This window comes from Hyla sarda, unplaced genomic scaffold, assembly GCF_029499605.1.
Source record: "Hyla sarda isolate aHylSar1 unplaced genomic scaffold, aHylSar1.hap1 scaffold_1366, whole genome shotgun sequence".
NCBI classification, from domain to species: domain Eukaryota; kingdom Metazoa; phylum Chordata; class Amphibia; order Anura; family Hylidae; genus Hyla; species Hyla sarda.
Window position 1 is genome coordinate 68080 of NW_026607994.1, and position 27901 is coordinate 95980.

Consider the following 27901-nt stretch of genomic DNA (forward strand, 5'->3'; position numbering starts at 1 on the left):
AGGAGCCTTAGCACTGTGCTGTGATGTCACTCAATACCACTGACATCACTAGGTGTAAACAACATCTCTCCTTTGCTGTGTATGTGACTATGGAGCTGTTTGGTGATGTCGTCTATTATGGCCTTCATAGAAGCAACAGGAGATTGTTGCATCCATCTAGAACCCTCAGAACTACAGTGCTATGATGTCACTCACTTCCACAGGCCTTGCAGAGTGTAAACAACAACAACCCAGCTTTGTTGTGTATGTAACCATAGGGATTTGTGATGTCACCTAGAACCTTCACAGCAGCGACAGCTTTATGAGGAGCATCAGCACTGCTCTGCCTGAGCAGAACCATCACCGCCATAGGTTGTCAAATAACCCGGGTTTAACCCACACAGGTAAGTCCAATGGGGTGCAGGCATGTCCTCTATGCTTACAGCTTCCCGTGGGTGTTGGTTTGATACCGTTTGGGGACAGCCAAGGAGGCATCTGCAGGCAACAAAGGTAGGTGTGTGCTTGTGTGTGTGTTTCCTATGCAGATCCTAAGCCCAGTGTCACATGCAAGTAGGAGGAGTAAGAAGGGTTCCTGGCAAATCCGGGTTATGGATTGCATTTAAAAAGGCCCCGTGGGAGTGCAATGGGCCCCTGTCTTGCTGCTTAGCAATAATGGTATGGGTTTAGGTTCTGCTGTGTGTACTGGTGGTTGACTGCCCCCCAGCCCAGAGTGTGCATGGAAAATTGTCTGGCAGCCTCCCTGACAGCAAGCAGTGATAGTGCCCATGAAGGGCACCTTGTTGGGCCCGCCCCTTTCACGGTTATCGCTTCTCGGCCTTTTGGCTAAGATCAAGTGTAGTATCTGTTCTTATCAGTTTAATATCTGATACGTCCCCTATCTGGGGACCATATATTAAATGGATTTTTGAGAACGGGGGCCGATTTCGAAGCTTGCTTCCGTCGCCCTATGCATTGACCCGATATGGCAGTATCTTCGGGTACAGTGCACCACCCCCTTACAGGGTTAAAAAGAAAGATTCCTACTTTCATTGCTACCTGCTTGCTGGCTAGCCAGCTAGCCAGCCCTGTGGGCCTTGCTGCTGCTGCAGCCAAAAAACAAAAGGTGGTGCTGCTGCTGCTTCTGCTGCTTCTGCTTCTGCTTGTGTCTGGCCGCTGTTGGAGCGTCCAGGCACAGGACTTCTGCTGCTGCTGACTAAATGGCCTCCTTAATTGGATCATTTGAGTAGCCAGCACACCTGTGCAGGTAGGGCATGACATGATAGGCAGCTGCCTTGATAGCGGGTGGGTGCTGAATGTTCCTAATTGACAAAATAAGATTAATGCTTATGAAGAAATATAAAATCTCATCCCTTCCCCAATATCGCGCCACACCCCTACCCCTTAATTCCCTGACTGAACTTGATGGACATATGTCTTTTTTCGACCGTACTAACTATGTAACTATGTAACATAACATGGGGGGGGGGGGGTCTCCTGGCTGTTCACACAGGTGTGTCATTGCTGTACATTGACCATGCATTGCTTCTGTGGTATTGCAAAGGCAAAGACAAATGCTTCCAGCCATCCATTGCACTAATGGATTGGTCATCAGCTGGCTGTCTATGTCCCGCATCAATATAGACCAAAGTACAGAGGGTTAGGCTATGCTATTGTGCACCTACCTGATGCATCAGAAGGTGCGAGGCCCTTGCTAAATTCTGTGCTCAGACTTTGAGATCTATACTTTAGACTGTATCTAAACCTGCTCCAACATGGACTGACATTCTGGCCTACTTTCAGCCGATGCGACTTGTCTGTCGCTGAACAGTCGCTTTTTATGTATTCAGCACCTATGTATAATGTTGTAAAAATGCTCTAGAAGCTAAAGTCGCAGAAATGTCACACATATTTGGCCTGCAACTTTCTGTGCGACAAATTCAGACAGGAAAAATCAGTATAAATCCTTAGAAAATTATCCCCCAGTGTCTCCATCTGCTGGCGGTATTGAATAAGCATTGCTGCACTGATGGGGTATGCATTAGACGAAAAAAAAGAAGAAAAAGAAGAATAATACGCCCAGAAAAGAGGCGAAAAGGAGAAAAACGTAAAAAAACGTGAAAAAAAAGTAAGAGGAAGAGAAGGGAAAAAAAGGTGGAAATGGGTTTAAAAGTGATTTCGGCGGAGAAATATATATATATATATATATATATATATATATATATATATATACGCGCACACACACACATATATATAAACGTATTCTCCGTTGAGATATTGCAGCCGCTGCTGTGTCCAGGCCCAGGAGCCTTAGCACTGTGCTGTGATGTCACTCAATACCACTGACATCACTAGGTGTAAACAACATCTCTCCTTTGCTGTGTATGTGACTATGGAGCTGTTTGGTGATGTCGTCTATTATGGCCTTCATAGAAGCAACAGGAGATTGTTGCATCCATCTAGAACCCTCAGAACTACAGTGCTATGATGTCACTCACTTCCACAGGCCTTGCAGAGTGTAAACAACAACAACCCAGCTTTGTTGTGTATGTAACCATAGGGATTTGTGATGTCACCTAGAACCTTCACAGCAGCGACAGCTTTATGAGGAGCATCAGCACTGCTCTGCCTGAGCAGAACCATCACCGCCATAGGTTGTCAAATAACCCGGGTTTAACCCACACAGGTAAGTCCAATGGGGTGCAGGCATGTCCTCTATGCTTACAGCTTCCCGTGGGTGTTGGTTTGATACCGTTTGGGGACAGCCAAGGAGGCATCTGCAGGCAACAAAGGTAGGTGTGTGCTTGTGTGTGTGTTTCCTATGCAGATCCTAAGCCCAGTGTCACATGCAAGTAGGAGGAGTAAGAAGGGTTCCTGGCAAATCCGGGTTATGGATTGCATTTAAAAAGGCCCCGTGGGAGTGCAATGGACCCCTGTCTTGCTGCTTAGCAATAATGGTATGGGTTTAGGTTCTGCTGTGTGTACTGGTGGTTGACTGCCCCCCAGCCCAGAGTGTGCATGGAAAATTGTCTGGCAGCCTCCCTGACAGCAAGCAGTGATAGTGCCCATGAAGGGCACCTTGTTGGGCCCGCCCCTTTCACGGTTATCGCTTCTCGGCCTTTTGGCTAAGATCAAGTGTAGTATCTGTTCTTATCAGTTTAATATCTGATACGTCCCCTATCTGGGGACCATATATTAAATGGATTTTTGAGAACGGGGGCCGATTTCGAAGCTTGCTTCCGTCGCCCTATGCATTGACCCGATATGGCAGTATCTTCGGGTACAGTGCACCACCCCCTTACAGGGTTAAAAAGAAAGATTCCTACTTTCATTGCTACCTGCTTGCTGGCTAGCCAGCTAGCCAGCCCTGTGGGCCTTGCTGCTGCTGCAGCCAAAAAACAAAAGGTGGTGCTGCTGCTGCTTCTGCTGCTTCTGCTTCTGCTTGTGTCTGGCCGCTGTTGGAGCGTCCAGGCACAGGACTTCTGCTGCTGCTGACTAAATGGCCTCCTTAATTGGATCATTTGAGTAGCCAGCACACCTGTGCAGGTAGGGCATGACATGATAGGCAGCTGCCTTGATAGCGGGTGGGTGCTGAATGTTCCTAATTGACAAAATAAGATTAATGCTTATGAAGAAATATAAAATCTCATCCCTTCCCCAATATCGCGCCACACCCCTACCCCTTAATTCCCTGGTTGAACTTGATGGACATATGTCTTTTTTCGACCGTACTAACTATGTAACTATGTAACATAACATGGGGGGGGGGGGGGGTCTCCTGGCTGTTCACACAGGTGTGTCATTGCTGTACATTGACCATGCATTGCTTCTGTGGTATTGCAAAGGCAAAGACAAATGCTTCCAGCCATCCATTGCACTAATGGATTGGTCATCAGCTGGCTGTCTATGTCCCGCATCAATATAGACCAAAGTACAGAGGGTTAGGCTATGCTATTGTGCACCTACCTGATGCATCAGAAGGTGCGAGGCCCTTGCTAAATTCTGTGCACAGACTTTGAGATCTATACTTTAGACTGTATCTAAACCTGCTCCAACATGGACTGACATTCTGGCCTACTTTCAGCCGATGCGACTTGTCTGTCGCTGAACAGTCGCTTTTTATGTATTCAGCACCTATGTATAATGTTGTAAAAATGCTCTAGAAGCTAAAGTCGCAGAAATGTCACACATATTTGGCCTGCAACTTTCTGTGCGACAAATTCAGACAGGAAAAATCAGTATAAATCCTTAGAAAATTATCCCCCAGTGTCTCCATCTGCTGGCGGTATTGAATAAGCATTGCTGCACTGATGGGGTATGCATTAGACGAAAAAAAAGAAGAAAAAGAAGAATAATACGCCCAGAAAAGAGGCGAAAAGGAGAAAAACGTAAAAAAACGTGAAAAAAAAGTAAGAGGAAGAGAAGGGAAAAAAAGGTGGAAATGGGTTTAAAAGTGATTTCGGCGGAGAAATATATATATATATATATATATATATATATATATATATATACGCGCACACACACACATATATATAAACGTATTCTCCGTTGAGATATTGCAGCCGCTGCTGTGTCCAGGCCCAGGAGCCTTAGCACTGTGCTGTGATGTCACTCAATACCACTGACATCACTAGGTGTAAACAACATCTCTCCTTTGCTGTGTATGTGACTATGGAGCTGTTTGGTGATGTCGTCTATTATGGCCTTCATAGAAGCAACAGGAGATTGTTGCATCCATCTAGAACCCTCAGAACTACAGTGCTATGATGTCACTCACTTCCACAGGCCTTGCAGAGTGTAAACAACAACAACCCAGCTTTGTTGTGTATGTAACCATAGGGATTTGTGATGTCACCTAGAACCTTCACAGCAGCGACAGCTTTATGAGGAGCATCAGCACTGCTCTGCCTGAGCAGAACCATCACCGCCATAGGTTGTCAAATAACCCGGGTTTAACCCACACAGGTAAGTCCAATGGGGTGCAGGCATGTCCTCTATGCTTACAGCTTCCCGTGGGTGTTGGTTTGATACCGTTTGGGGACAGCCAAGGAGGCATCTGCAGGCAACAAAGGTAGGTGTGTGCTTGTGTGTGTGTTTCCTATGCAGATCCTAAGCCCAGTGTCACATGCAAGTAGGAGGAGTAAAAGAAGGGTTCCTGGCAAATCCGGGTTATGGATTGCATTTAAAAAGGCCCCGTGGGAGTGCAATGGGCCCCTGTCTTGCTGCTTAGCAATAATGGTATGGGTTTAGGTTCTGCTGTGTGTACTGGTGGTTGACTGCCCCCCAGCCCAGAGTGTGCATGGAAAATTGTCTGGCAGCCTCCCTGACAGCAAGCAGTGATAGTGCCCATGAAGGGCACCTTGTTGGGCCCGCCCCTTTCACGGTTATCGCTTCTCGGCCTTTTGGCTAAGATCAAGTGTAGTATCTGTTCTTATCAGTTTAATATCTGATACGTCCCCTATCTGGGGACCATATATTAAATGGATTTTTGAGAACGGGGGCCGATTTCGAAGCTTGCTTCCGTCGCCCTATGCATTGACCCGATATGGCAGTATCTTCGGGTACAGTGCACCACCCCCTTACAGGGTTAAAAAGAAAGATTCCTACTTTCATTGCTACCTGCTTGCTGGCTAGCCAGCTAGCCAGCCCTGTGGGCCTTGCTGCTGCTGCAGCCAAAAAACAAAAGGTGGTGCTGCTGCTGCTTCTGCTGCTTCTGCTTCTGCTTGTGTCTGGCCGCTGTTGGAGCGTCCAGGCACAGGACTTCTGCTGCTGCTGACTAAATGGCCTCCTTAATTGGATCATTTGAGTAGCCAGCACACCTGTGCAGGTAGGGCATGACATGATAGGCAGCTGCCTTGATAGCGGGTGGGTGCTGAATGTTCCTAATTGACAAAATAAGATTAATGCTTATGAAGAAATATAAAATCTCATCCCTTCCCCAATATCGCGCCACACCCCTACCCCTTAATTCCCTGGTTGAACTTGATGGACATATGTCTTTTTTCGACCGTACTAACTATGTAACTATGTAACAGAACATGGGGGGGGGGGGGGGGGGTCTCCTGGCTGTTCACACAGGTGTGTCATTGCTGTACATTGACCATGCATTGCTTCTGTGGTATTGCAAAGGCAAAGACAAATGCTTCCAGCCATCCATTGCACTAATGGATTGGTCATCAGCTGGCTGTCTATGTCCCGCATCAATATAGACCAAAGTACAGAGGGTTAGGCTATGCTATTGTGCACCTACCTGATGCATCAGAAGGTGCGAGGCCCTTGCTAAATTCTGTGCACAGACTTTGAGATCTATACTTTAGACTGTATCTAAACCTGCTCCAACATGGACTGACATTCTGGCCTACTTTCAGCCGATGCGACTTGTCTGTCGCTGAACAGTCGCTTTTTATGTATTCAGCACCTATGTATAATGTTGTAAAAATGCTCTAGAAGCTAAAGTCGCAGAAATGTCACACATATTTGGCCTGCAACTTTCTGTGCGACAAATTCAGACAGGAAAAATCAGTATAAATCCTTAGAAAATTATCCCCCAGTGTCTCCATCTGCTGGCGGTATTGAATAAGCATTGCTGCACTGATGGGGTATGCATTAGACGAAAAAAAAGAAGAAAAAGAAGAAAAATACGCCCAGAAGAGAGGCGAAAAGGAGAAAAACGTAAAAAAACGTGAAAAAAAAGTAAGAGGAAGAGAAGGGAAAAAAAGGTGGAAATGGGTTTAAAAGTGATTTCGGCAGAGAAATATATATATATATATATATATATATATATATATATATATATATATATATATATACGCGCACACACACACACATATATATAAACGTATTCTCCGTTGAGATATTGCAGCCGCTGCTGTGTCCAGGCCCAGGAGCCTTAGCACTGTGCTGTGATGTCACTCAATACCACTGACATCACTAGGTGTAAACAACATCTCTCCTTTGCTGTGTATGTGACTATGGAGCTGTTTGGTGATGTCGTCTATTATGGCCTTCATAGAAGCAACAGGAGATTGTTGCATCCATCTAGAACCCTCAGAACTACAGTGCTATGATGTCACTCACTTCCACAGGCCTTGCAGAGTGTAAACAACAACAACCCAGCTTTGTTGTGTATGTAACCATAGGGATTTGTGATGTCACCTAGAACCTTCACAGCAGCGACAGCTTTATGAGGAGCATCAGCACTGCTCTGCCTGAGCAGAACCATCACCGCCATAGGTTGTCAAATAACCCGGGTTTAACCCACACAGGTAAGTCCAATGGGGTGCAGGCATGTCCTCTATGCTTACAGCTTCCCGTGGGTGTTGGTTTGATACCGTTTGGGGACAGCCAAGGAGGCATCTGCAGGCAACAAAGGTAGGTGTGTGCTTGTGTGTGTGTTTCCTATGCAGATCCTAAGCCCAGTGTCACATGCAAGTAGGAGGAGTAAGAAGGGTTCCTGGCAAATCCGGGTTATGGATTGCATTTAAAAAGGCCCCGTGGGAGTGCAATGGGCCCCTGTCTTGCTGCTTAGCAATAATGGTATGGGTTTAGGTTCTGCTGTGTGTACTGGTGGTTGACTGCCCCCCAGCCCAGAGTGTGCATGGAAAATTGTCTGGCAGCCTCCCTGACAGCAAGCAGTGATAGTGCCCATGAAGGGCACCTTGTTGGGCCCGCCCCTTTCACGGTTATCGCTTCTCGGCCTTTTGGCTAAGATCAAGTGTAGTTCTGCTCACTTGGTCTGGCCAGAGGGTGTCTGGGGTACCCGGCTCCTTTGCCTGGGGGGATCGTCCTTCTTAACGGAGGGACTTCACCCCCCTGCTGCTATCAGGGAGCCGGCTTAGTCCCCAGACAACGGGAGGCGATCCCCACCTACCTACTTCGGTGGGGGAGGTGTCTGGACATCATGGACATGGAGGAAGATTGCGGTTTTTCTTCGGAAGGCGTGCCGCCTTTTGCGAGACTTCGGAATGGAGTTCGTATTTCCCTGCTCGATGTCCGGAAGAAGGAAAGAGGCCTTGTCTTTGTCGTGGAAGAAGTGCTGTTTAAGTTGCTGGAAGTCAAGAGGGAGCAAATCCTATCCATGCTTGAGTTTCCCAGAAGTGGATACTACGACGTGGTGCTGGCTTCTGAAGAGGACTATGAGTCATTTTGGAACATATTGCAGCAAAAGAAGGTATGTCCGGTTTTGGAAGGGGTGGAGATAGTTCCACATTTCCCACGTAGAGAACGATTGGTGACTATAAGGATGTATAGCCCATATACTTCGGAGGAGGATATCGTTACCTTTTTGTCTCGATTCTGTGACAGTGTTCTGCCTAAAGGCAAGGTATTTAATCAATATGGACTATGGACCACCAAGTGGAGGTTCCATGTGAAATTTAAAATGGCAGATGGCAAGTTAGTGATCCCCCCAGGACGGTTTAAAATTGGTTCTGTGAACGGGGATCTGTATTTTTCTGGCATGCAAGATTTTTGCCGCAAATGTAAACAGTACGGTCACAGAAAGGAGGATTGCACGTTTTTGTGGTGTTTCAAGTGTCAAGAGGAGGGTCACGACGTGGAAAATTGTCAAAAGAAAAGGAAATGCCATCTGTGTGGTGAGGAGGGCCATCTGCTTGGCTCGTGTCCTAAGAAAAAGTCTGAGAAAAATTCAGAGAAAAAGGAAGCTGTAAAAAGAAGCAGAGAGGAACCAGCTGAAGTGAAAGAACCAGAAGTGGAGCAGGTTCCAACTAGAAGACCTACAGAGCAGAAGAAGAAGAGAGAGGAGGAAGTGTATGTGCCAGTGCAGTATTTTGGTGTGCTTGGTGGTTTGTTGGAAAATTTGTCGGAAGCAGAAAGAAAAACGTTTGACAAAGATATGATGGATCTAAAGATAGGCTTGAAGAACCGGGAGGAAGAAGCTCGGGATAAAGTCTATTTTTCTTTCAAGGCAGACATGAACCGTTTTGTTGAAACGTATAAAATTCCAGGCTGGTTAGCGTCTCAAGTTAAGAAAGATATAGCAAATGGCAATATCAGTCGAGGACTGATAGACTTTCTAATGGTGTTTGCATGGAGGAAGGGGATGACCTTCTAATTTGGTTTTGCTTAATTAGAAAGTAATGTTTGGTTTTGCTATTTTATGTTGTTTCTTATTTTGTTTTTAAATGTTCTATTTTGTTTCATTAGTGTTTAAGAAAAGAAATAAAAACATGTTACCTGATGATGAACACAAAATTGAGTTCCAAATAAGATCTTGGAACTCTGAGTGAGTTCTGAGGGCTAACTTAAAAAAAAAAAAAATCTGTTCTTATCAGTTTAATATCTGATACGTCCCCTATCTGGGGACCATATATTAAATGGATTTTTGAGAACGGGGGCCGATTTCGAAGCTTGCTTCCGTCGCCCTATGCATTGACCCGATATGGCAGTATCTTCGGGTACAGTGCACCACCCCCTTACAGGGTTAAAAAGAAAGATTCCTACTTTCATTGCTACCTGCTTGCTGGCTAGCCAGCTAGCCAGCCCTGTGGGCCTTGCTGCTGCTGCAGCCAAAAAACAAAAGGTGGTGCTGCTGCTGCTTCTGCTTCTGCTTGTGTCTGGCCGCTGTTGGAGCGTCCAGGCACAGGACTTCTGCTGCTGCTGACTAAATGGCCTCCTTAATTGGATCATTTGAGTAGCCAGCACACCTGTGCAGGTAGGGCATGACATGATAGGCAGCTGCCTTGATAGCGGGTGGGTGCTGAATGTTCCTAATTGACAAAATAAGATTAATGCTTATGAAGAAATATAAAATCTCATCCCTTCCCCAATACCGCGCCACACCCCTACCCCTTAATTCCCTGGTTGAACTTGATGGACATATGTCTTTTTTCGACCGTACTAACTATGTAACTATGTAACATAACATGGGGGGGGGGGGGGTCTCCTGGCTGTTCACACAGGTGTGTCATTGCTGTACATTGACCATGCATTGCTTCTGTGGTATTGCAAAGGCAAAGACAAATGCTTCCAGCCATCCATTGCACTAATGGATTGGTCATCAGCTGGCTGTCTATGTCCCGCATCAATATAGACCAAAGTACAGAGGGTTAGGCTATGCTATTGTGCACCTACCTGATGCATCAGAAGGTGCGAGGCCCTTGCTAAATTCTGTGCACAGACTTTGAGATCTATACTTTAGACTGTATCTAAACCTGCTCCAACATGGACTGACATTCTGGCCTACTTTCAGCCGATGCGACTTGTCTGTCGCTGAACAGTCGCTTTTTATGTATTCAGCACCTATGTATAATGTTGTAAAAATGCTCTAGAAGCTAAAGTCGCAGAAATGTCACACATATTTGGCCTGCAACTTTCTGTGCGACAAATTCAGACAGGAAAAATCAGTATAAATCCTTAGAAAATTATCCCCCAGTGTCTCCATCTGCTGGCGGTATTGAATAAGCATTGCTGCACTGATGGGGTATGCATTAGACGAAAAAAAAGAAGAAAAAGAAGAAAAATACGCCCAGAAGAGAGGCGAAAAGGAGAAAAACGTAAAAAAACGTGAAAAAAAAGTAAGAGGAAGAGAAGGGAAAAAAAGGTGGAAATGGGTTTAAAAGTGATTTCGGCAGAGAAATATATATATATATATATATATATATATATATATATATATATATATATATATATATATATACGCGCACACACACACACATATATATAAACGTATTCTCCGTTGAGATATTGCAGCCGCTGCTGTGTCCAGGCCCAGGAGCCTTAGCACTGTGCTGTGATGTCACTCAATACCACTGACATCACTAGGTGTAAACAACATCTCTCCTTTGCTGTGTATGTGACTATGGAGCTGTTTGGTGATGTCGTCTATTATGGCCTTCATAGAAGCAACAGGAGATTGTTGCATCCATCTAGAACCCTCAGAACTACAGTGCTATGATGTCACTCACTTCCACAGGCCTTGCAGAGTGTAAACAACAACAACCCAGCTTTGTTGTGTATGTAACCATAGGGATTTGTGATGTCACCTAGAACCTTCACAGCAGCGACAGCTTTATGAGGAGCATCAGCACTGCTCTGCCTGAGCAGAACCATCACCGCCATAGGTTGTCAAATAACCCGGGTTTAACCCACACAGGTAAGTCCAATGGGGTGCAGGCATGTCCTCTATGCTTACAGCTTCCCGTGGGTGTTGGTTTGATACCGTTTGGGGACAGCCAAGGAGGCATCTGCAGGCAACAAAGGTAGGTGTGTGCTTGTGTGTGTGTTTCCTATGCAGATCCTAAGCCCAGTGTCACATGCAAGTAGGAGGAGTAAGAAGGGTTCCTGGCAAATCCGGGTTATGGATTGCATTTAAAAAGGCCCCGTGGGAGTGCAATGGGCCCCTGTCTTGCTGCTTAGCAATAATGGTATGGGTTTAGGTTCTGCTGTGTGTACTGGTGGTTGACTGCCCCCCAGCCCAGAGTGTGCATGGAAAATTGTCTGGCAGCCTCCCTGACAGCAAGCAGTGATAGTGCCCATGAAGGGCACCTTGTTGGGCCCGCCCCTTTCACGGTTATCGCTTCTCGGCCTTTTGGCTAAGATCAAGTGTAGTATCTGTTCTTATCAGTTTAATATCTGATACGTCCCCTATCTGGGGACCATATATTAAATGGATTTTTGAGAACGGGGGCCGATTTCGAAGCTTGCTTCCGTCGCCCTATGCATTGACCCGATATGGCAGTATCTTCGGGTACAGTGCACCACCCCCTTACAGGGTTAAAAAGAAAGATTCCTACTTTCATTGCTACCTGCTTGCTGGCTAGCCATCTAGCCAGCCCTGTGGGCCTTGCTGCTGCTGCAGCCAAAAAACAAAAGGTGGTGCTGCTGCTGCTTCTGCTGCTTCTGCTTCTGCTTGTGTCTGGCCGCTGTTGGAGCGTCCAGGCACAGGACTTCTGCTGCTGCTGACTAAATGGCCTCCTTAATTGGATCATTTGAGTAGCCAGCACACCTGTGCAGGTAGGGCATGACATGATAGGCAGCTGCCTTGATAGCGGGTGGGTGCTGAATGTTCCTAATTGACAAAATAAGATTAATGCTTATGAAGAAATATAAAATCTCATCCCTTCCCCAATATCGCGCCACACCCCTACCCCTTAATTCCCTGGTTGAACTTGATGGACATATGTCTTTTTTCGACCGTACTAACTATGTAACTATGTAACATAACATGGGGGGGGGGGGGGGTCTCCTGGCTGTTCACACAGGTGTGTCATTGCTGTACATTGACCATGCATTGCTTCTGTGGTATTGCAAAGGCAAAGACAAATGCTTCCAGCCATCCATTGCACTAATGGATTGGTCATCAGCTGGCTGTCTATGTCCCGCATCAATATAGACCAAAGTACAGAGGGTTAGGCTATGCTATTGTGCACCTACCTGATGCATCAGAAGGTGCGAGGCCCTTGCTAAATTCTGTGCACAGACTTTGAGATCTATACTTTAGACTGTATCTAAACCTGCTCCAACATGGACTGACATTCTGGCCTACTTTCAGCCGATGCGACTTGTCTGTCGCTGAACAGTCGCTTTTTATGTATTCAGCACCTATGTATAATGTTGTAAAAATGCTCTAGAAGCTAAAGTCGCAGAAATGTCACACATATTTGGCCTGCAACTTTCTGTGCGACAAATTCAGACAGGAAAAATCAGTATAAATCCTTAGAAAATTATCCCCCAGTGTCTCCATCTGCTGGCGGTATTGAATAAGCATTGCTGCACTGATGGGGTATGCATTAGACGAAAAAAAAGAAGAAAAAGAAGAATAATACGCCCAGAAAAGAGGCGAAAAGGAGAAAAACGTAAAAAAACGTGAAAAAAAAGTAAGAGGAAGAGAAGGGAAAAAAAGGTGGAAATGGGTTTAAAAGTGATTTCGGCGGAGAATATATATATATATATATATATATATATATATATATATATATATATATATATACGCGCACACACACACACATATATATAAACGTATTCTCCGTTGAGATATTGCAGCCGCTGCTGTGTCCAGGCCCAGGAGCCTTAGCACTGTGCTGTGATGTCACTCAATACCACTGACATCACTAGGTGTAAACAACATCTCTCCTTTGCTGTGTATGTGACTATGGAGCTGTTTGGTGATGTCGTCTATTATGGCCTTCATAGAAGCAACAGGAGATTGTTGCATCCATCTAGAACCCTCAGAACTACAGTGCTATGATGTCACTCACTTCCACAGGCCTTGCAGAGTGTAAACAACAACAACCCAGCTTTGTTGTGTATGTAACCATAGGGATTTGTGATGTCACCTAGAACCTTCACAGCAGCGACAGCTTTATGAGGAGCATCAGCACTGCTCTGCCTGAGCAGAACCATCACCGCCATAGGTTGTCAAATAACCCGGGTTTAACCCACACAGGTAAGTCCAATGGGGTGCAGGCATGTCCTCTATGCTTACAGCTTCCCGTGGGTGTTGGTTTGATACCGTTTGGGGACAGCCAAGGAGGCATCTGCAGGCAACAAAGGTAGGTGTGTGCTTGTGTGTGTGTTTCCTATGCAGATCCTAAGCCCAGTGTCACATGCAAGTAGGAGGAGTAAGAAGGGTTCCTGGCAAATCCGGGTTATGGATTGCATTTAAAAAGGCCCCGTGGGAGTGCAATGGGCCCCTGTCTTGCTGCTTAGCAATAATGGTATGGGTTTAGGTTCTGCTGTGTGTACTGGTGGTTGACTGCCCCCCAGCCCAGAGTGTGCATGGAAAATTGTCTGGCAGCCTCCCTGACAGCAAGCAGTGATAGTGCCCATGAAGGGCACCTTGTTGGGCCCGCCCCTTTCACGGTTATCGCTTCTCGGCCTTTTGGCTAAGATCAAGTGTAGTATCTGTTCTTATCAGTTTAATATCTGATACGTCCCCTATCTGGGGACCATATATTAAATGGATTTTTGAGAACGGGGGCCGATTTCGAAGCTTGCTTCCGTCGCCCTATGCATTGACCCGATATGGCAGTATCTTCGGGTACAGTGCACCACCCCCTTACAGGGTTAAAAAGAAAGATTCCTACTTTCATTGCTACCTGCTTGCTGGCTAGCCAGCTAGCCAGCCCTGTGGGCCTTGCTGCTGCTGCAGCCAAAAAACAAAAGGTGGTGCTGCTGCTGCTTCTGCTGCTTCTGCTTCTGCTTGTGTCTGGCCGCTGTTGGAGCGTCCAGGCACAGGACTTCTGCTGCTGCTGACTAAATGGCCTCCTTAATTGGATCATTTGAGTAGCCAGCACACCTGTGCAGGTAGGGCATGACATGATAGGCAGCTGCCTTGATAGCGGGTGGGTGCTGAATGTTCCTAATTGACAAAATAAGATTAATGCTTATGAAGAAATATAAAATCTCATCCCTTCCCCAATATCGCGCCACACCCCTACCCCTTAATTCCCTGGTTGAACTTGATGGACATATGTCTTTTTTCGACCGTACTAACTATGTAACTATGTAACATAACATGGGGGGGGGGGGGGGGTCTCCTGGCTGTTCACACAGGTGTGTCATTGCTGTACATTGACCATGCATTGCTTCTGTGGTATTGCAAAGGCAAAGACAAATGCTTCCAGCCATCCATTGCACTAATGGATTGGTCATCAGCTGGCTGTCTATGTCCCGCATCAATATAGACCAAAGTACAGAGGGTTAGGCTATGCTATTGTGCACCTACCTGATGCATCAGAAGGTGCGAGGCCCTTGCTAAATTCTGTGCACAGACTTTGAGATCTATACTTTAGACTGTATCTAAACCTGCTCCAACATGGACTGACATTCTGGCCTACTTTCAGCCGATGCGACTTGTCTGTCGCTGAACAGTCGCTTTTTATGTATTCAGCACCTATGTATAATGTTGTAAAAATGCTCTAGAAGCTAAAGTCGCAGAAATGTCACACATATTTGGCCTGCAACTTTCTGTGCGACAAATTCAGACAGGAAAAATCAGTATAAATCCTTAGAAAATTATCCCCCAGTGTCTCCATCTGCTGGCGGTATTGAATAAGCATTGCTGCACTGATGGGGTATGCATTAGACGAAAAAAAAGAAGAAAAAGAAGAATAATACGCCCAGAAAAGAGGCGAAAAGGAGAAAAACGTGAAAAAAAAGTAAGAGGAAGAGAAGGGAAAAAAAGGTGGAAATGGGTTTAAAAGTGATTTCGGCGGAGAAATATATATATATATATATATATATATATATATATATATATATATATATATATATATATACGCACACACACACATATATATAAACGTATTCTCCGTTGAGATATTGCAGCCGCTGCTGTGTCCAGGCCCAGGAGCCTTAGCACTGTGCTGTGATGTCACTCAATACCACTGACATCACTAGGTGTAAACAACATCTCTCCTTTGCTGTGTATGTGACTATGGAGCTGTTTGGTGATGTCGTCTATTATGGCCTTCATAGAAGCAACAGGAGATTGTTGCATCCATCTAGAACCCTCAGAACTACAGTGCTATGATGTCACTCACTTCCACAGGCCTTGCAGAGTGTAAACAACAACAACCCAGCTTTGTTGTGTATGTAACCATAGGGATTTGTGATGTCACCTAGAACCTTCACAGCAGCGACAGCTTTATGAGGAGCATCAGCACTGCTCTGCCTGAGCAGAACCATCACCGCCATAGGTTGTCAAATAACCCGGGTTTAACCCACACAGGTAAGTCCAATGGGGTGCAGGCATGTCCTCTATGCTTACAGCTTCCCGTGGGTGTTGGTTTGATACCGTTTGGGGACAGCCAAGGAGGCATCTGCAGGCAACAAAGGTAGGTGTGTGCTTGTGTGTGTGTTTCCTATGCAGATCCTCAGCCCAGTGTCACATGCAAGTAGGAGGAGTAAGAAGGGTTCCTGGCAAATCCGGGTTATGGATTGCATTTAAAAAGGCCCCGTGGGAGTGCAATGGGCCCCTGTCTTGCTGCTTAGCAATAATGGTATGGGTTTAGGTTCTGCTGTGTGTACTGGTGGTTGACTGCCCCCCAGCCCAGAGTGTGCATGGAAAATTGTCTGGCAGCCTCCCTGACAGCAAGCAGTGATAGTGCCCATGAAGGGCACCTTGTTGGGCCCGCCCCTTTCACGGTTATCGCTTCTCGGCCTTTTGGCTAAGATCAAGTGTAGTATCTGTTCTTATCAGTTTAATATCTGATACGTCCCCTATCTGGGGACCATATATTAAATGGATTTTTGAGAACGGGGGCCGATTTCGAAGCTTGCTTCCGTCGCCCTATGCATTGACCCGATATGGCAGTATCTTCGGGTACAGTGCACCACCCCCTTACAGGGTTAAAAAGAAAGATTCCTACTTTCATTGCTACCTGCTTGCTGGCTAGCCAGCTAGCCAGCCCTGTGGGCCTTGCTGCTGCTGCAGCCAAAAAACAAAAGGTGGTGCTGCTGCTGCTTCTGCTGCTTCTGCTTCTGCTTGTGTCTGGCCGCTGTTGGAGCGTCCAGGCACAGGACTTCTGCTGCTGCTGACTAAATGGCCTCCTTAATTGGATCATTTGAGTAGCCAGCACACCTGTGCAGGTAGGGCATGACATGATAGGCAGCTGCCTTGATAGCGGGTGGGTGCTGAATGTTCCTAATTGACAAAATAAGATTAATGCTTATGAAGAAATATAAAATCTCATCCCTTCCCCAATATCGCGCCACACCCCTACCCCTTAATTCCCTGGTTGAACTTGATGGACATATGTCTTTTTTCGACCGTACTAACTATGTAACTATGTAACATAACATGGGGGGGGGGGGGTCTCCTGGCTGTTCACACAGGTGTGTCATTGCTGTACATTGACCATGCATTGCTTCTGTGGTATTGCAAAGGCAAAGACAAATGCTTCCAGCCATCCATTGCACTAATGGATTGGTCATCAGCTGGCTGTCTATGTCCCGCATCAATATAGACCAAAGTACAGAGGGTTAGGCTATGCTATTGTGCACCTACCTGATGCATCAGAAGGTGCGAGGCCCTTGCTAAATTCTGTGCACAGACTTTGAGATCTATACTTTAGACTGTATCTAAACCTGCTCCAACATGGACTGACATTCTGGCCTACTTTCAGCCGATGCGACTTGTCTGTCGCTGAACAGTCGCTTTTTATGTATTCAGCACCTATGTATAATGTTGTAAAAATGCTCTAGAAGCTAAAGTCGCAGAAATGTCACACATATTTGGCCTGCAACTTTCTGTGCGACAAATTCAGACAGGAAAAATCAGTATAAATCCTTAGAAAATTATCCCCCAGTGTCTCCATCTGCTGGCGGTATTGAATAAGCATTGCTGCACTGATGGGGTATGCATTAGACGAAAAAAAAGAAGAAAAAGAAGAATAATACGCCCAGAAAAGAGGCGAAAAGGAGAAAAACGTGAAAAAAAAGTAAGAGGAAGAGAAGGGAAAAAAAGGTGGAAATGGGTTTAAAAGTGATTTCGGCGGAGAAATATATATATATATATATATATATATATATATATATATATATATATATATATATATATATACGCGCACACACACACATATATATAAACGTATTCTCCGTTGAGATATTGCAGCCGCTGCTGTGTCCAGGCCCAGGAGCCTTAGCACTGTGCTGTGATGTCACTCAATACCACTGACATCACTAGGTGTAAACAACATCTCTCCTTTGCTGTGTATGTGACTATGGAGCTGTTTGGTGATGTCGTCTATTATGGCCTTCATAGAAGCAACAGGAGATTGTTGCATCCATCTAGAACCCTCAGAACTACAGTGCTATGATGTCACTCACTTCCACAGGCCTTGCAGAGTGTAAACAACAACAACCCAGCTTTGTTGTGTATGTAACCATAGGGATTTGTGATGTCACCTAGAACCTTCACAGCAGCGACAGCTTTATGAGGAGCATCAGCACTGCTCTGCCTGAGCAGAACCATCACCGCCATAGGTTGTCAAATAACCCGGGTTTAACCCACACAGGTAAGTCCAATGGGGTGCAGGCATGTCCTCTATGCTTACAGCTTCCCGTGGGTGTTGGTTTGATACCGTTTGGGGACAGCCAAGGAGGCATCTGCAGGCAACAAAGGTAGGTGTGTGCTTGTGTGTGTGTTTCCTATGCAGATCCTCAGCCCAGTGTCACATGCAAGTAGGAGGAGTAAGAAGGGTTCCTGGCAAATCCGGGTTATGGATTGCATTTAAAAAGGCCCCGTGGGAGTGCAATGGGCCCCTGTCTTGCTGCTTAGCAATAATGGTATGGGTTTAGGTTCTGCTGTGTGTACTGGTGGTTGACTGCCCCCCAGCCCAGAGTGTGCATGGAAAATTGTCTGGCAGCCTCCCTGACAGCAAGCAGTGATAGTGCCCATGAAGGGCACCTTGTTGGGCCCGCCCCTTTCACGGTTATCGCTTCTCGGCCTTTTGGCTAAGATCAAGTGTAGTATCTGTTCTTATCAGTTTAATATCTGATACGTCCCCTATCTGGGGACCATATATTAAATGGATTTTTGAGAACGGGGGCCGATTTCGAAGCTTGCTTCCGTCGCCCTATGCATTGACCCGATATGGCAGTATCTTCGGGTACAGTGCACCACCCCCTTACAGGGTTAAAAAGAAAGATTCCTACTTTCATTGCTACCTGCTTGCTGGCTAGCCAGCTAGCCAGCCCTGTGGGCCTTGCTGCTGCTGCAGCCAAAAAACAAAAGGTGGTGCTGCTGCTGCTTCTGCTGCTTCTGCTTCTGCTTGTGTCTGGCCGCTGTTGGAGCGTCCAGGCACAGGACTTCTGCTGCTGCTGACTAAATGGCCTCCTTAATTGGATCATTTGAGTAGCCAGCACACCTGTGCAGGTAGGGCATGACATGATAGGCAGCTGCCTTGATAGCGGGTGGGTGCTGAATGTTCCTAATTGACAAAATAAGATTAATGCTTATGAAGAAATATAAAATCTCATCCCTTCCCCAATATCGCGCCACACCCCTACCCCTTAATTCCCTGGTTGAACTTGATGGACATATGTCTTTTTTCGACCGTACTAACTATGTAACTATGTAACATAACATGGGGGGGGGGGGGGTCTCCTGGCTGTTCACACAGGTGTGTCATTGCTGTACATTGACCATGCATTGCTTCTGTGGTATTGCAAAGGCAAAGACAAATGCTTCCAGCCATCCATTGCACTAATGGATTGGTCATCAGCTGGCTGTCTATGTCCCGCATCAATAAAGACCAAAGTACAGAGGGTTAGGCTATGCTATTGTGCACCTACCTGATGCATCAGAAGGTGCGAGGCCCTTGCTAAATTCTGTGCACAGACTTTGAGATCTATACTTTAGACTGTATCTAAACCTGCTCCAACATGGACTGACATTCTGGCCTACTTTCAGCCGATGCGACTTGTCTGTCGCTGAACAGTCGCTTTTTATGTATTCAGCACCTATGTATAATGTTGTAAAAATGCTCTAGAAGCTAAAGTCGCAGAAATGTCACACATATTTGGCCTGCAACTTTCTGTGCGACAAATTCAGACAGGAAAAATCAGTATAAATCCTTAGAAAATTATCCCCCAGTGTCTCCATCTGCTGGCGGTATTGAATAAGCATTGCTGCACTGATGGGGTATGCATTAGACGAAAAAAAAGAAGAAAAAGAAGAATAATACGCCCAGAAAAGAGGCGAAAAGGAGAAAAACGTAAAAAAACGTGAAAAAAAAGTAAGAGGAAGAGAAGGGAAAAAAAGGTGGAAATGGGTTTAAAAGTGATTTCGGCGGAGAAATATATATATATATATATATATATATATATGTATATATACGCGCACACACACACATATATATAAACGTATTCTCCGTTGAGATATTGCAGCCGCTGCTGTGTCCAGGCCCAGGAGCCTTAGCACTGTGCTGTGATGTCACTCAATACCACTGACATCACTAGGTGTAAACAACATCTCTCCTTTGCTGTGTATGTGACTATGGAGCTGTTTGGTGATGTCGTCTATTATGGCCTTCATAGAAGCAACAGGAGATTGTTGCATCCATCTAGAACCCTCAGAACTACAGTGCTATGATGTCACTCACTTCCACAGGCCTTGCAGAGTGTAAACAACAACAACCCAGCTTTGTTGTGTATGTAACCATAGGGATTTGTGATGTCACCTAGAACCTTCACAGCAGCGACAGCTTTATGAGGAGCATCAGCACTGCTCTGCCTGAGCAGAACCATCACCGCCATAGGTTGTCAAATAACCCGGGTTTAACCCACACAGGTAAGTCCAATGGGGTGCAGGCATGTCCTCTATGCTTACAGCTTCCCGTGGGTGTTGGTTTGATACCGTTTGGGGACAGCCAAGGAGGCATCTGCAGGCAACAAAGGTAGGTGTGTGCTTGTGTGTGTGTTTCCTATGCAGATCCTAAGCCCAGTGTCACATGCAAGTAGGAGGAGTAAGAAGGGTTCCTGGCAAATCCGGGTTATGGATTGCATTTAAAAAGGCCCCGTGGGAGTGCAATGGGCCCCTGTCTTGCTGCTTAGCAATAATGGTATGGGTTTAGGTTCTGCTGTGTGTACTGGTGGTTGACTGCCCCCCAGCCCAGAGTGTGCATGGAAAATTGTCTGGCAGCCTCCCTGACAGCAAGCAGTGATAGTGCCCATGAAGGGCACCTTCTTGGGCCCGCCCCTTTCACGGTTATTGCTTCTCGGCCTTTTGGCTAAGATCAAGTGTAGTATCTGTTCTTATCAGTTTAATATCTGATACGTCCCCTATCTGGGGACCATATATTAAATGGATTTTTGAGAACGGGGGCCGATTTCGAAGCTTGCTTCCGTCGCCCTATGCATTGACCCGATATGGCAGTATCTTCGGGTACAGTGCACCACCCCCTTACAGGGTTAAAAAGAAAGATTCCTACTTTCATTGCTACCTGCTTGCTGGCTAGCCAGCTAGCCAGCCCTGTGGGCCTTGCTGCTGCTGCAGCCAAAAAACAAAAGGTGGTGCTGCTGCTGCTTCTGCTGCTTCTGCTTCTGCTTGTGTCTGGCCGCTGTTGGAGCGTCCAGGCACAGGACTTCTGCTGCTGCTGACTAAATGGCCTCCTTAATTGGATCATTTGAGTAGCCAGCACACCTGTGCAGGTAGGGCATGACATGATAGGCAGCTGCCTTGATAGCGGGTGGGTGCTGAATGTTCCTAATTGACAAAATAAGATTAATGCTTATGAAGAAATATAAAATCTCATCCCTTCCCCAATATCGCGCCACACCCCTACCCCTTAATTCCCTGGTTGAACTTGATGGACATATGTCTTTTTTCGACCGTACTAACTATGTAACTATGTAACATAACATGGGGGGGGGGGGGGGGGTCTCCTGGCTGTTCACACAGGTGTGTCATTGCTGTACATTGACCATGCATTGCTTCTGTGGTATTGCAAAGGCAAAGACAAATGCTTCCAGCCATCCATTGCACTAATGGATTGGTCATCAGCTGGCTGTCTATGTCCCGCATCAATATAGACCAAAGTACAGAGGGTTAGGCTATGCTATTGTGCACCTACCTGATGCATCAGAAGGTGCGAGGCCCTTGCTAAATTCTGTGCACAGACTTTGAGATCTATACTTTAGACTGTATCTAAACCTGCTCCAACATGGACTGACATTCTGGCCTACTTTCAGCCGATGCGACTTGTCTGTCGCTGAACAGTCGCTTTTTATGTATTCAGCACCTATGTATAATGTTGTAAAAATGCTCTAGAAGCTAAAGTCGCAGAAATGTCACACATATTTGGCCTGCAACTTTCTGTGCGACAAATTCAGACAGGAAAAATCAGTATAAATCCTTAGAAAATTATCCCCCAGTGTCTCCATCTGCTGGCGGTATTGAATAAGCATTGCTGCACTGATGGGGTATGCATTAGACGAAAAAAAAGAAGAAAAAGAAGAATAATACGCCCAGAAAAGAGGCGAAAAGGAGAAAAACGTAAAAAAACGTGAAAAAAAAGTAAGAGGAAGAGAAGGGAAAAAAAGGTGGAAATGGGTTTAAAAGTGATTTCGGCGGAGAAATATATATATATATATATATATATATATATATATATATATATACGCGCACACACACACATATATATAAACGTATTCTCCGTTGAGATATTGCAGCCGCTGCTGTGTCCAGGCCCAGGAGCCTTAGCACTGTGCTGTGATGTCACTCAATACCACTGACATCACTAGGTGTAAACAACATCTCTCCTTTGCTGTGTATGTGACTATGGAGCTGTTTGGTGATGTCGTCTATTATGGCCTTCATAGAAGCAACAGGAGATTGTTGCATCCATCTAGAACCCTCAGAACTACAGTGCTATGATGTCACTCACTTCCACAGGCCTTGCAGAGTGTAAACAACAACAACCCAGCTTTGTTGTGTATGTAACCATAGGGATTTGTGATGTCACCTAGAACCTTCACAGCAGCGACAGCTTTATGAGGAGCATCAGCACTGCTCTGCCTGAGCAGAACCATCACCGCCATAGGTTGTCAAATAACCCGGGTTTAACCCACACAGGTAAGTCCAATGGGGTGCAGGCATGTCCTCTATGCTTACAGCTTCCCGTGGGTGTTGGTTTGATACCGTTTGGGGACAGCCAAGGAGGCATCTGCAGGCAACAAAGGTAGGTGTGTGCTTGTGTGTGTGTTTCCTATGCAGATCCTAAGCCCAGTGTCACATGCAAGTAGGAGGAGTAAGAAGGGTTCCTGGCAAATCCGGGTTATGGATTGCATTTAAAAAGGCCCCGTGGGAGTGCAATGGGCCCCTGTCTTGCTGCTTAGCAATAATGGTATGGGTTTAGGTTCTGCTGTGTGTACTGGTGGTTGACTGCCCCCCAGCCCAGAGTGTGCATGGAAAATTGTCTGGCAGCCTCCCTGACAGCAAGCAGTGATAGTGCCCATGAAGGGCACCTTGTTGGGCCCGCCCCTTTCACGGTTATTGCTTCTCGGCCTTTTGGCTAAGATCAAGTGTAGTATCTGTTCTTATCAGTTTAATATCTGATACGTCCCCTATCTGGGGACCATATATTAAATGGATTTTTGAGAACGGGGGCCGATTTCGAAGCTTGCTTCCGTCGCCCTATGCATTGACCCGATATGGCAGTATCTTCGGGTACAGTGCACCACCCCCTTACAGGGTTAAAAAGAAAGATTCCTACTTTCATTGCTACCTGCTTGCTGGCTAGCCAGCTAGCCAGCCCTGTGGGCCTTGCTGCTGCTGCAGCCAAAAAACAAAAGGTGGTGCTGCTGCTGCTTCTGCTGCTTCTGCTTCTGCTTGTGTCTGGCCGCTGTTGGAGCGTCCAGGCACAGGACTTCTGCTGCTGCTGACTAAATGGCCTCCTTAATTGGATCATTTGAGTAGCCAGCACACCTGTGCAGGTAGGGCATGACATGATAGGCAGCTGCCTTGATAGCGGGTGGGTGCTGAATGTTCCTAATTGACAAAATAAGATTAATGCTTATGAAGAAATATAAAATCTCATCCCTTCCCCAATATCGCGCCACACCCCTACCCCTTAATTCCCTGGTTGAACTTGATGGACATATGTCTTTTTTCGACCGTACTAACTATGTAACTATGTAACATAACATGGGGGGGGGGGGGGTCTCCTGGCTGTTCACACAGGTGTGTCATTGCTGTACATTGACCATGCATTGCTTCTGTGGTATTGCAAAGGCAAAGACAAATGCTTCCAGCCATCCATTGCACTAATGGATTGGTCATCAGCTGGCTGTCTATGTCCCGCATCAATATAGACCAAAGTACAGAGGGTTAGGCTATGCTATTGTGCACCTACCTGATGCATCAGAAGGTGCGAGGCCCTTGCTAAATTCTGTGCACAGACTTTGAGATCTATACTTTAGACTGTATCTAAACCTGCTCCAACATGGACTGACATTCTGGCCTACTTTCAGCCGATGCGACTTGTCTGTCGCTGAACAGTCGCTTTTTATGTATTCAGCACCTATGTATAATGTTGTAAAAATGCTCTAGAAGCTAAAGTCGCAGAAATGTCACACATATTTGGCCTGCAACTTTCTGTGCGACAAATTCAGACAGGAAAAATCAGTATAAATCCTTAGAAAATTATCCCCCAGTGTCTCCATCTGCTGGCGGTATTGAATAAGCATTGCTGCACTGATGGGGTATGCATTAGACGAAAAAAAAGAAGAAAAAGAAGAATAATACGCCCAGAAAAGAGGCGAAAAGGAGAAAAACGTAAAAAAACGTGAAAAAAAAGTAAGAGGAAGAGAAGGGAAAAAAAGGTGGAAATGGGTTTAAAAGTGATTTCGGCGGAGAAATATATATATATATATATATATATATATATATATATATATATATACGCGCACACACACACACATATATATAAACGTATTCTCCGTTGAGATATTGCAGCCGCTGCTGTGTCCAGGCCCAGGAGCCTTAGCACTGTGCTGTGATGTCACTCAATACCACTGACATCACTAGGTGTAAACAACATCTCTCCTTTGCTGTGTATGTGACTATGGAGCTGTTTGGTGATGTCGTCTATTATGGCCTTCATAGAAGCAACAGGAGATTGTTGCATCCATCTAGAACCCTCAGAACTACAGTGCTATGATGTCACTCACTTCCACAGGCCTTGCAGAGTGTAAACAACAACAACCCAGCTTTGTTGTGTATGTAACCATAGGGATTTGTGATGTCACCTAGAACCTTCACAGCAGCGACAGCTTTATGAGGAGCATCAGCACTGCTCTGCCTGAGCAGAACCATCACCGCCATAGGTTGTCAAATAACCCGGGTTTAACCCACACAGGTAAGTCCAATGGGGTGCAGGCATGTCCTCTATGCTTACAGCTTCCCGTGGGTGTTGGTTTGATACCGTTTGGGGACAGCCAAGGAGGCATCTGCAGGCAACAAAGGTAGGTGTGTGCTTGTGTGTGTGTTTCCTATGCAGATCCTAAGCCCAGTGTCACATGCAAGTAGGAGGAGTAAGAAGGGTTCCTGGCAAATCCGGGTTATGGATTGCATTTAAAAAGGCCCCGTGGGAGTGCAATGGGCCCCTGTCTTGCTGCTTAGCAATAATGGTATGGGTTTAGGTTCTGCTGTGTGTACTGGTGGTTGACTGCCCCCCAGCCCAGAGTGTGCATGGAAAATTGTCTGGCAGCCTCCCTGACAGCAAGCAGTGATAGTGCCCATGAAGGGCACCTTGTTGGGCCCGCCCCTTTCACGGTTATCGCTTCTCGGCCTTTTGGCTAAGATCAAGTGTAGTATCTGTTCTTATCAGTTTAATATCTGATACGTCCCCTATCTGGGGACCATATATTAAATGGATTTTTGAGAACGGGGGCCGATTTCGAAGCTTGCTTCCGTCGCCCTATGCATTGACCCGATATGGCAGTATCTTCGGGTACAGTGCACCACCCCCTTACAGGGTTAAAAAGAAAGATTCCTACTTTCATTGCTACCTGCTTGCTGGCTAGCCAGCTAGCCAGCCCTGTGGGCCTTGCTGCTGCTGCAGCCAAAAAACAAAAGGTGGTGCTGCTGCTGCTTCTGCTGCTTCTGCTTCTGCTTGTGTCTGGCCGCTGTTGGAGCGTCCAGGCACAGGACTTCTGCTGCTGCTGACTAAATGGCCTCCTTAATTGGATCATTTGAGTAGCCAGCACACCTGTGCAGGTAGGGCATGACATGATAGGCAGCTGCCTTGATAGCGGGTGGGTGCTGAATGTTCCTAATTGACAAAATAAGATTAATGCTTATGAAGAAATATAAAATCTCATCCCTTCCCCAATATCGCGCCACACCCCTACCCCTTAATTCCCTGGTTGAACTTGATGGACATATGTCTTTTTTCGACCGTACTAACTATGTAACTATGTAACATAACATGGGGGGGGGGGGGGGGTCTCCTGGCTGTTCACACAGGTGTGTCATTGCTGTACATTGACCATGCATTGCTTCTGTGGTATTGCAAAGGCAAAGACAAATGCTTCCAGCCATCCATTGCACTAATGGATTGGTCATCAGCTGGCTGTCTATGTCCCGCATCAATATAGACCAAAGTACAGAGGGTTAGGCTATGCTATTGTGCACCTACCTGATGCATCAGAAGGTGCGAGGCCCTTGCTAAATTCTGTGCACAGACTTTGAGATCTATACTTTAGACTGTATCTAAACCTGCTCCAACATGGACTGACATTCTGGCCTACTTTCAGCCGATGCGACTTGTCTGTCGCTGAACAGTCGCTTTTTATGTATTCAGCACCTATGTATAATGTTGTAAAAATGCTCTAGAAGCTAAAGTCGCAGAAATGTCACACATATTTGGCCTGCAACTTTCTGTGCGACAAATTCAGACAGGAAAAATCAGTATAAATCCTTAGAAAATTATCCCCCAGTGTCTCCATCTGCTGGCGGTATTGAATAAGCATTGCTGCACTGATGGGGTATGCATTAGATGAAAAAAAAGAAGAAAAAGAAGAATAATACGCCCAGAAAAGAGGCGAAAAGGAGAAAAACGTAAAAAAACGTGAAAAAAAAGTAAGAGGAAGAGAAGGGAAAAAAAGGTGGAAATGGGTTTAAAAGTGATTTCGGCGGAGAAATATATATATATATATATATATATATATATATATATATACGCGCACACACACACATATATATAAACGTATTCTCCGTTGAGATATTGCAGCCGCTGCTGTGTCCAGGCCCAGGAGCCTTAGCACTGTGCTGTGATGTCACTCAATACCACTGACATCACTAGGTGTAAACAACATCTCTCCTTTGCTGTGTATGTGACTATGGAGCTGTTTGGTGATGTCGTCTATTATGGCCTTCATAGAAGCAACAGGAGATTGTTGCATCCATCTAGAACCCTCAGAACTACAGTGCTATGATGTCACTCACTTCCACAGGCCTTGCAGAGTGTAAACAACAACAACCCAGCTTTGTTGTGTATGTAACCATAGGGATTTGTGATGTCACCTAGAACCTTCACAGCAGCGACAGCTTTATGAGGAGCATCAGCACTGCTCTGCCTGAGCAGAACCATCACCGCCATAGGTTGTCAAATAACCCGGGTTTAACCCACACAGGTAAGTCCAATGGGGTGCAGGCATGTCCTCTATGCTTACAGCTTCCCGTGGGTGTTGGTTTGATACCGTTTGGGGACAGCCAAGGAGGCATCTGCAGGCAACAAAGGTAGGTGTGTGCTTGTGTGTGTGTTTCCTATGCAGATCCTAAGCCCAGTGTCACATGCAAGTAGGAGGAGTAAGAAGGGTTCCTGGCAAATCCGGGTTATGGATTGCATTTAAAAAGGCCCCGTGGGAGTGCAATGGGCCCCTGTCTTGCTGCTTAGCAATAATGGTATGGGTTTAGGTTCTGCTGTGTGTACTGGTGGTTGACTGCCCCCCAGCCCAGAGTGTGCATGGAAAATTGTCTGGCAGCCTCCCTGACAGCAAGCAGTGATAGTGCCCATGAAGGGCACCTTGTTGGGCCCGCCCCTTTCACGGTTATCGCTTCTCGGCCTTTTGGCTAAGATCAAGTGTAGTATCTGTTCTTATCAGTTTTCATGCTGGTGGGGATGGGTGCTGCATGGAGGATGCAGGTGTACCAGGGCTTTCCGGGGCTGGTTCTGAGGAATCAGATCGACGGCTGCCCCGATGTGACCTGTTCCCTCCGGGTCTCGCCATGAGGCTGAGAGGGTCTAGAGCCGAGGTACTTTTGTGCCTCGGGGAGTGGTGACCCCGAGGTGCCGAAACTCACTGGGAGAATAGACTCACTGAGTTGAAGCACGGGCACCATAATCTCTTCACCTTGTGGCACTCACCTCTTGATTCTCGGCCTTCTGGCTAGGATCAGAGAAATTTTTATAGATCCGGCCGGATGTCCGGGCAGTATATCTGCACACATTCACTTATT

At 46.1% G+C, this 27901-nt stretch overlaps 10 non-coding genes and 2 pseudogenes across 10 annotated transcripts; all 12 read left to right on the forward strand.

The window, feature by feature from the left end:
* Positions 1 to 802: 802 nt before the first annotated feature.
* Positions 803 to 993, forward strand: LOC130306284 (U2 spliceosomal RNA). Its single transcript, XR_008855658.1, has one exon. It is a non-coding gene; the product is annotated as a U2 spliceosomal RNA (small nuclear RNA).
* Positions 994 to 3081: 2088 nt separating this feature from the next.
* Positions 3082 to 3272, forward strand: LOC130306285 (U2 spliceosomal RNA). The gene has a single exon (XR_008855659.1). It is a non-coding gene; the product is annotated as a U2 spliceosomal RNA (small nuclear RNA).
* A 2090-nt stretch (positions 3273 to 5362) lies between these two features.
* LOC130306286 (U2 spliceosomal RNA) lies at positions 5363 to 5553 on the forward strand. Its single transcript, XR_008855660.1, has one exon. It is a non-coding gene; the product is annotated as a U2 spliceosomal RNA (small nuclear RNA).
* A 3681-nt stretch (positions 5554 to 9234) lies between these two features.
* LOC130306299 (U2 spliceosomal RNA) lies at positions 9235 to 9408 on the forward strand (annotated as a pseudogene).
* A 2100-nt stretch (positions 9409 to 11508) lies between these two features.
* LOC130306287 (U2 spliceosomal RNA) lies at positions 11509 to 11699 on the forward strand. Its single transcript, XR_008855661.1, has one exon. It is a non-coding gene; the product is annotated as a U2 spliceosomal RNA (small nuclear RNA).
* Positions 11700 to 13800: 2101 nt separating this feature from the next.
* On the forward strand, positions 13801 to 13991 carry LOC130306288 (U2 spliceosomal RNA). The gene has a single exon (XR_008855662.1). It is a non-coding gene; the product is annotated as a U2 spliceosomal RNA (small nuclear RNA).
* A 2095-nt stretch (positions 13992 to 16086) lies between these two features.
* Positions 16087 to 16277, forward strand: LOC130306289 (U2 spliceosomal RNA). Its single transcript, XR_008855663.1, has one exon. It is a non-coding gene; the product is annotated as a U2 spliceosomal RNA (small nuclear RNA).
* Positions 16278 to 18373: 2096 nt separating this feature from the next.
* Positions 18374 to 18564, forward strand: LOC130306290 (U2 spliceosomal RNA). The gene has a single exon (XR_008855664.1). It is a non-coding gene; the product is annotated as a U2 spliceosomal RNA (small nuclear RNA).
* A 2085-nt stretch (positions 18565 to 20649) lies between these two features.
* On the forward strand, positions 20650 to 20840 carry LOC130306292 (U2 spliceosomal RNA). The gene has a single exon (XR_008855666.1). It is a non-coding gene; the product is annotated as a U2 spliceosomal RNA (small nuclear RNA).
* A 2092-nt stretch (positions 20841 to 22932) lies between these two features.
* LOC130306293 (U2 spliceosomal RNA) lies at positions 22933 to 23123 on the forward strand. The gene has a single exon (XR_008855667.1). It is a non-coding gene; the product is annotated as a U2 spliceosomal RNA (small nuclear RNA).
* A 2093-nt stretch (positions 23124 to 25216) lies between these two features.
* LOC130306291 (U2 spliceosomal RNA) lies at positions 25217 to 25407 on the forward strand. The gene has a single exon (XR_008855665.1). It is a non-coding gene; the product is annotated as a U2 spliceosomal RNA (small nuclear RNA).
* A 2087-nt stretch (positions 25408 to 27494) lies between these two features.
* LOC130306307 (U2 spliceosomal RNA) lies at positions 27495 to 27654 on the forward strand (annotated as a pseudogene).
* Positions 27655 to 27901: the final 247 nt, after the last annotated feature.